Source organism: Corvus hawaiiensis, chromosome 6 (genome assembly GCF_020740725.1).
Source record: "Corvus hawaiiensis isolate bCorHaw1 chromosome 6, bCorHaw1.pri.cur, whole genome shotgun sequence".
NCBI lineage: Eukaryota > Metazoa > Chordata > Aves > Passeriformes > Corvidae > Corvus > Corvus hawaiiensis.
Window position 1 is genome coordinate 4,209,347 of NC_063218.1, and position 7,401 is coordinate 4,216,747.

Consider the following 7,401-nt stretch of genomic DNA (forward strand, 5'->3'; position numbering starts at 1 on the left):
CCCAGTTCTTTTAAAAGAAACTTAAATTGGTTTTTATTTTGTGAAATTTGTTTTCTGTGCAATAAGAAAAAAAAAAGAAAACCACAATGCCTTTGTTTACCTCATTATGGATACATCCTATGCAGGAGTAAAGCTCAAACTCTTTATTCCCAACAACCTTTTTTTTTTTCCATTCTCACATGCTTCTTATCATACTTTAAGTAAAAATATCAAATTTCTAGTGCTCCTGAGGAAGAGGCAACTAATCATCACCCAATATATCACATATCAAAGTGTGGTAAAACACGAAAATGGCAGAAAAGCAAACTCTTGCACTTTTGCACTGCAGTCACTTTTAAAAGATGACAATTTATTAGCCTTTCCTCCTCTAAATCATCAGGGCCACCAGAACAGAGAGAATGTATCTGGAATGCTTGTTGTAATTAACCTTGAGGCTTTTATTTAAACAAGGTCAAACATTTTAACAGCTTTATAAATCAAGGTTGGGTCCGCGTGGCTCTACAGCACAGGCTAATGACAAAATGCACACGGAATACTTACGAAACAGCATTTATTTTTACAGAAAAAAATATCCTGCAGGCTTCAGGGAGACACACCCACAGGCAGACCCGGCACTGAGGATGGATATCCAGCCCCAGCCCCAGCCCTGACCAAATGCCCCAAGGTGACTGCTGGAATGCTGAAATGTGCTTTTTTTAGCTGCTACCAAGGAGCCCAGCCCAGGTATGGGCAAATTAGGTCACCTGCAAATGAAGTGCATTTTTAATGTGATTGCAAAATTACAGGAGGTAGATTGCAAACATCCCAATATTTGCTGTTCCTCTTCTTAATGTAGTCTGATTTTTATTTACTCTTTCTCCTGCATCAGTCAGGTTTTATTGGAAGGAGAAGGAAGGAGAACATGTGAGTTGAGTAAGATGAACTACTGCCTCATAGTGAACCTTAATCAGTCTCTAAACCACCCTTGGATTCCTCCAGCCATTCTGGGTTATCCCCTCCTTATTAATAAAAAGTGGCCATCAGGAGTAATTTTTTTCAGCATGACGAACACTGATATTTCTATTTTACACTGTAAAAAAAACCAACAGCTTTCAAGTCACCCCTGTTCATAATTTCACTCTCTGTTCAGCGTCAATGTGAAGAATATCACAAGTCACAGAGCCTGACACAGTTCCTTTGCCTGGTGCTCCTCTCCGCAGGCATCCCTCACCAAAAGTCCTCTCTGAAATCAAGGAGATCCACATGGACAACAGATGACCACCCATATGTGTGACCCAGCTTTAAAATAACCAGAATAATTTTCCTAAATGGCTCAGGTAATTTCTCCTCAAATATTTCATGGCTGTGCAATGTCTTTTCTTAGCCCCATGATGTATGAATTACCCAGATCACTCTCCATGTTCGGTCTCCTGAACCTCACATCAGGTTTGCCACAACCATGTCCCAGTGTGAGCTCTGGGTGCCTGAAAACATTGGTGCTGCTGCAATCGGGACCTCCTCCTAAACCTAAACCTCACCCCTGTTACCTGGCCACAGAATATTCTGTCACAGAATCATAGAAGCATTGGATGGATCGGGTTAGAAGGGACCTTAAAGATCACCTCGTTCCAACCCCCAGCTAAAATCACACCCCACCAACAGTGGGGACCGCACTAGGCGAAGAGAGAAACACTTTTCAGCATCTGCGTTCACCATTTTAATTGACTTCTTTCATTTGCTCCCCTCCTTTGCCCTCCAATAGTGAGCATTCTCGCCGCTGTGGTAACCCCCAGGAAAAAAAACAAAAACAAACCAAACAAAACCAAAACCAACAAACAACAGTTGTGCTAAATGAGATTTTTATGTGTGGGTGTTTAAGTATCCGCGTGAAGCAAATTTCTACCCTCTTCTCATCAAAAAGGGAACGAGACCGTGTGAGTGATGTGACCAATTACCGCCGAGCACCCCAGAGCAGCTTCTGAATATTCACGTCCAATTGCTCGTTTGGTGGAACAATTGGTTTGAACAGTTTGAAAAGGCAATGATGTCAAATGTGCGGCGTGATTAAACGCAGCGAAATTACCAGCCGTTCAGCTGAAAAAGAAGCTCAGTTTCCTTCCCAGGGTAATTCTCCTCTCGAATTTTGCTCTGATGGGAGCAGCAAACACCCGGATCTGTCAGGGGGAGAGGTGCAGCTGAGTTTTGGAGGCAGCATGGACCGGGATGCACATGGGAGCTTTGCTAAGGGTGCACCAAGCCAAAAGCTTCCTCTTCACCTTCCTCTTCCTGCAGAACCACACCTCCACCCCAGCGAGAGCAGGGCAGAGGTGTATTTTGCAAGCACACCCCGGTGCAAACGTGATTTGAATCAAAGATTTTCAGGGCCAAGTTATCCGTGAGTTGAATTGTCCCGAGAACCAGCAAAGGCTACGTGTGTTCCATCAATACCAGCCCCATTTGGGAGCTTCCTGCACAGGCAAGGAACACCCTAAACCCACAGTCCAGCTGTTTGATTCATGCCTGTTTCTGTCATCACTGAAAATGGCCTGTAGTTATAAAAAATAGACCATTAATTCTGCCATCCTGTTTTAAAAATGCCTCTACCACATATCACACTTCAGTTCTGTGACTGACTCGTACAGATCCAAGCATTGGGAGACAGAGCATTTTTTGTTGCAGTACACAGAGCAGTGTGTGCTTCCCAGATGGCAGAAGGGAGCTGGGAGCATCCGTGAGGAGGAAAGAAGTAATGCATCCTGCAGGATCACATCTTTTGCTGAGCCCTCGTCAGGGAGAGGGCCACAGGAGCACTGCCCACCTCCAGCTGCTCAGGTCTGGGCCCGCCTCTGGAATCAATTTCTCTCCTCCTGGCCTCCCTTTGGGGAAGGTGATTGTTCACATTATTGTAAAAAAAAAACCACCATTTTTTTTCTTAACAAACAACTTCCAGACATTTTGTGAATATGCAAAAGGCTTCTTGATGTAGAAGGCTAAAATGATGAAATAACCTTTATAAAATCCTCCCTGAAACTAGGGAACTTTTTCTTTTCCATCCGTTCTTCCTGTTTCCTACCCAGAGATCCGAACTAATTTTCCTTATCCATAGGCTCCCCCCATGCCCTCAAAAAAAAAAAAAAAAAAAAAAAAAAAAAAAAAAAAAGAGAGAGAGAGAGAGAGAAGGGGGGAGACTGTATTCACTAATTATACATCCTGAAAAGAATTTGGTTCAGTGTAAGATGATCCTAGTGATATGCTAATCCCTTTTTCTGCTTGGTGCAGCCTGAAGCCTGTGTCTAACATTTTTTTCAACTGTATGACAATAAAAGTTGTGGCAACAAAAGGAATAAATGGGCAGCTAAAGAAGGTATAGCCGAAACACATGGCAGACCAGTTCTCTCCTCTCCTTCTGGCTGCTCTTTTGTAGGCTCTGGTTTGGTATCCTCAAGTCAATAGCCGAAAGCCAGCCACCTTAGCAACTTAGTATGACACCCAAGCCCTCTCTCTTTACATTCATGAATAGTCAGCAAGCAGCAGACAAAATAGAACTAATCTTTTTTGACAGAATTGTTCAATTTTAGAGGAAAGGCTTTTGAGGCACCTTCCATACATTTGCAGAATATGAGACAACAATGGCCACCACCACATTTTGACAAAAGGACGACCAGGGGTGTGAGCGTGCACACGCACCACGGCCGTCAACAGAAAATATTGCAGCCAAGTTCAAGCCACCGCAGGATGTGCCCATTGTTAGGGGGAAGGCTGGCAGGCAAGAAAATAAGTAAGTAAATAAATAAATAAATATTTAAAAAACCCCCAAAACTCCATTGTTTTGTTGCCGACTATTAAACATACACATCCCGATAATGTGTGATTAGGGTTATTTGTCTTGATTAACCCAAGTTAAGAGAGCTGATTAATATCCACTCTCTAATTTCCTGTCATAGGCTGATAACTTCATCCTTTTTTTTCTTTTTTTTTTTTCTTTTGGACCAATGAATCTTATTGCCAAATGCATTCAATCCCGCAGGTTCTCGCCTGCATTTAAAAGCTGGTTTTGCCATTTCGAAATCCTGTAACGCAGCAGCCACTCACAAGTCCAGGGTGTGTAGGGAAGGGCATTCCCGCTTTTCCCTTCTCTCCTCTCCATTTAATACAAGCCTATCGCTATCTCCAAAGACAGAAAGCAGGGAAGAGGTAATAATAATAATAATAATAATAATAATAATAATAGTAATGATAATAATAACAATAATAATAAATGCACCCAGTCTGTGGGCAAAACCAGAAGTTAGCAACATGGTCCATGCAGCTGCAACACTGCATTTAAAATTCAGTTTACTCCTAGGAAGAGGGCTAATCCTGCCCCTGTAATTCCCTACAGCCAAAATGTACCCCCCTCCCTGAGTGACAGTGCAATGCAAAGACACTCGCACGCTTATCTTCCCCAACCAGATGGCCGACTTGGATCAATGCACACACGCCACGATCAATGGGAGCGATAAAGAATTAGGAAAACAGTGGTACATGCTCCCAGAAAGCTTGTACACTGCATAATTATTTTATGATTCTACACATGGCTACATGTGATACTGGAGTCAAGAAGGAAAAGGATAATTAGAGAGCCAGAAAGCACCCGTACTGCACTACACACTTTGTCAGTCAGCAGTTCCCACTCGGCTCAACTCACCGCCGTTATCTCCTCTCCTGCCCCCTTGCAAACGAATTTAGGGAATATGTAAAATATGAGGGGGAGGCGGCTTCTGGGTTACCGGGACGGGATACGGGAGATTATCGTGTCCTGTGATACTACAGCAAAAGTTTTTTGTGCGCGGGGTGGGGCAGGACTGTGCGAGCACCGCCTGGGGAGCGGAGCCGGGGGTGGCATCGTGGGGCACCCCGAACCCTTCCAGGGCTTTGTTGGGAGAGGTACACATCCACATCCAGACACTAAAACACAGCCGCATGGGTTACTCTGTGGGTTTGGGGGTTTTTTCCCCCCTCCTTTCCTCCCAGCAGCGATTTTGTGATTGGCTCCTTGTATCCAGCCTGCTTTGCCACCACACTGAAGGGAAGAGAAGGGGAGGGGGCAGGAAAGAGCTGCCCTCCTCCCCCCGCCCCCGCACTGACCGAACGACGCAGAATAACCATCAAAGCGCTGGATGGTCACGACTGCGAATCTGGATGGCAAAGAGCACATGACCGAGATGAGGGAGCAGAACAATGCCAGGCGGAACGCTGCCCTCGGTGGCAAGGCGGGCAGTGAGGAGGAATCACAGCGCCAAGCGCTTCGCAGAAACACCTCGTCACCGCCTGACGCCACCGAGCCGCCAACACGTCCTCGCCCTGCCTGCACCAGTGCAACACCACCCTCTAATTGCTGCTGGGAGCGCAGAGGGGACAAGGAGGTGCGAGGCACCCTTCTCCCCGCGAGTGCCACCCGGACAGGAGCTTCCTGCTGGCCATCAAGCTGGTGGTGGGACCTGGGCTCGTGGCATGGTGAGAGAGGGGTAGGAAAGTCTCAAAATGGGTTGTGTAGGCTTCACTCACCAATCAGCTGAGGAGCTGGGGGTGTGATGGAGAGCTGGAGCTCTGGGTGGAATGGGGCAGTCACCACTGTCTCTTCTGCAGCTGCAGAGGTGTTGCCTTTGAAGACCATGGTCCAGAGATACCTGCCCAGGTCCTTCTGCAGGGATGTGGCAGAGAGGCTCACCCCACATCCCCTCATCCCTGTCCCAGCACAAACCAGGGCCAAACAGCACTTTTGAATGAATAAATGAACAGACACTGCAGTGGTGACATGTTTGGAAATGTCCATTTTAAACATGAGGTTTTAAATTTGGGGTCTCTCCTGCTGACATTTGACTTGAGTCAAGACCAAAGCCCAGAGCCTTTGTCCTGACATGTGGAGCAAAACATCTCTGACGTGCACTCAAAGTCACCCCAAAATCATCTGCACTTCATTTGTCTCTTACCCTCAACACAACTCACCAGACAGGCAAAGGCCCATCAAACTGCAGCAGGTTCATGAGTAGAAACCACCACTATGGACCTGTCTGCGAGGCCAGAGAGGTGATCACAAACACCCCACATGCAACAAGTCACTCACTGAGTTGGTGACTGCAGCTCCAGCCGTGAACACACATCTCTGCTGGTGGCATCTGTGAGGAGGGGGAGCTGATGCTTAGAGATGCCTAATCAAGGTGCACTTGCTCAAGGGACCACTTTGATTGGGATTTATAAATCCTGGAGGATTTGTAGTCCTGGCCAGCTGTGCAGGGGATTCCACCTGCTATAACCAGCCTGCTCTGATGGGTGTGTGACCTTTGCTGGTGTAGATGTCACTGTCACAGCAGCATTGTTCCACCTGAGCAGGTGTGCATTGACCAAAGTCTTGGAGAGACAGATCTCTCAAAGAGGTGGACAGTGTGGAAGTCAAGTGCCTGTTTCAGCTTCTTAATCAAAATGTGTCTATGAAAAACAAAATCCAACTTTTTGGACAGATACAAAATTTTTGTTCGTGCTTCTGTTTCTTTTGATACTTTACAGCTATGTATGGAAAACCCCTACAGTATTTCCTTCCTTTTAAAATTGCCATTCTTGGGTAAAAGTTTTATTAAAGATGTATCTCAAATGGAATATTTATCCTAGAAACAAAAAACCCCTCAGTTTTAGTTCTCAAAGTTCTTCCCCTTTTTTTATGGTCAAATAAAGACAGGCGCATCAGATAGAAAAGGGAATTATTTCCAAAATTTCTCATGAGAAATAATTGCTTCTGCTAATCATTGTTTCCACAAAGAAAGGTTCTTTAGTGACACAGGTTCTGCCTTTGGAGTTGGCATCATACTGGGTAACAGCGTAATTAGAAATGGAGAGATGTAATAACTCTCCAGGTTGGAACTGATCTGTACGAGATCAGTTTTGCCTCTCTTGGAGATGGACTATCCATTTCTGGAGTGCAATTTAATTACTTCTGTGGTAGCAGGTGGTAAGTTCTGCATCTCCCCTGACTGGTACAGTGCCTCTTCTCCTCAGCCCAGTTCCCTGCACCCTTGCTATGTCCATCCTCTTCCTTGCTGGGTCTGTCTCTCTTGTTTGGTATTTTCCGGCTGTAGCAGTGACAATGGACAAATTCCACCATTTCTTGGGGCAAGAGAAACCTGGAGCCACAGCTGAAGCCAAAGAAAGCACATTGCCATACAGAAGAGGGGATTTTTTACAACCTTCTGCGTATTAGGCAGTCTTTCTAACACAGAATTAAATAACCTGACAGATGCCTTAAATTTTGGCAGCTGCTTTGGTTCCCTTAGGACAGGCAGGGATGACTAGAAGATGTGGGATACCTCGGCCATGTCTGCTTTCTCTTGGTCAGACTGCTGCCAGAGGTTTTAAATATCACAAATATCAAGACATTGTCTCTAGAAC

The 7,401-nt window shown here is 45.4% G+C and overlaps 1 long non-coding RNA gene across 13 annotated transcripts in view; it reads left to right on the plus strand.

The window, feature by feature from the left end:
• The window catches only part of LOC125327457, a 99,831-nt gene extending 93,086 nt beyond the window's left edge, over nt 1-6,745 (plus strand). For 12 of the 13 annotated variants that reach the window (XR_007204265.1, XR_007204261.1, XR_007204269.1 and 9 more), the window contains one exon: nt 563-6,745. This is a non-coding gene — a long non-coding RNA (uncharacterized LOC125327457). The remainder of the gene's footprint in view (nt 1-562) is intronic. The other variant, XR_007204267.1, reaches the window with a different exon arrangement.
• The last annotated feature ends 656 nt before the right edge of the window (nt 6,746-7,401 follow it).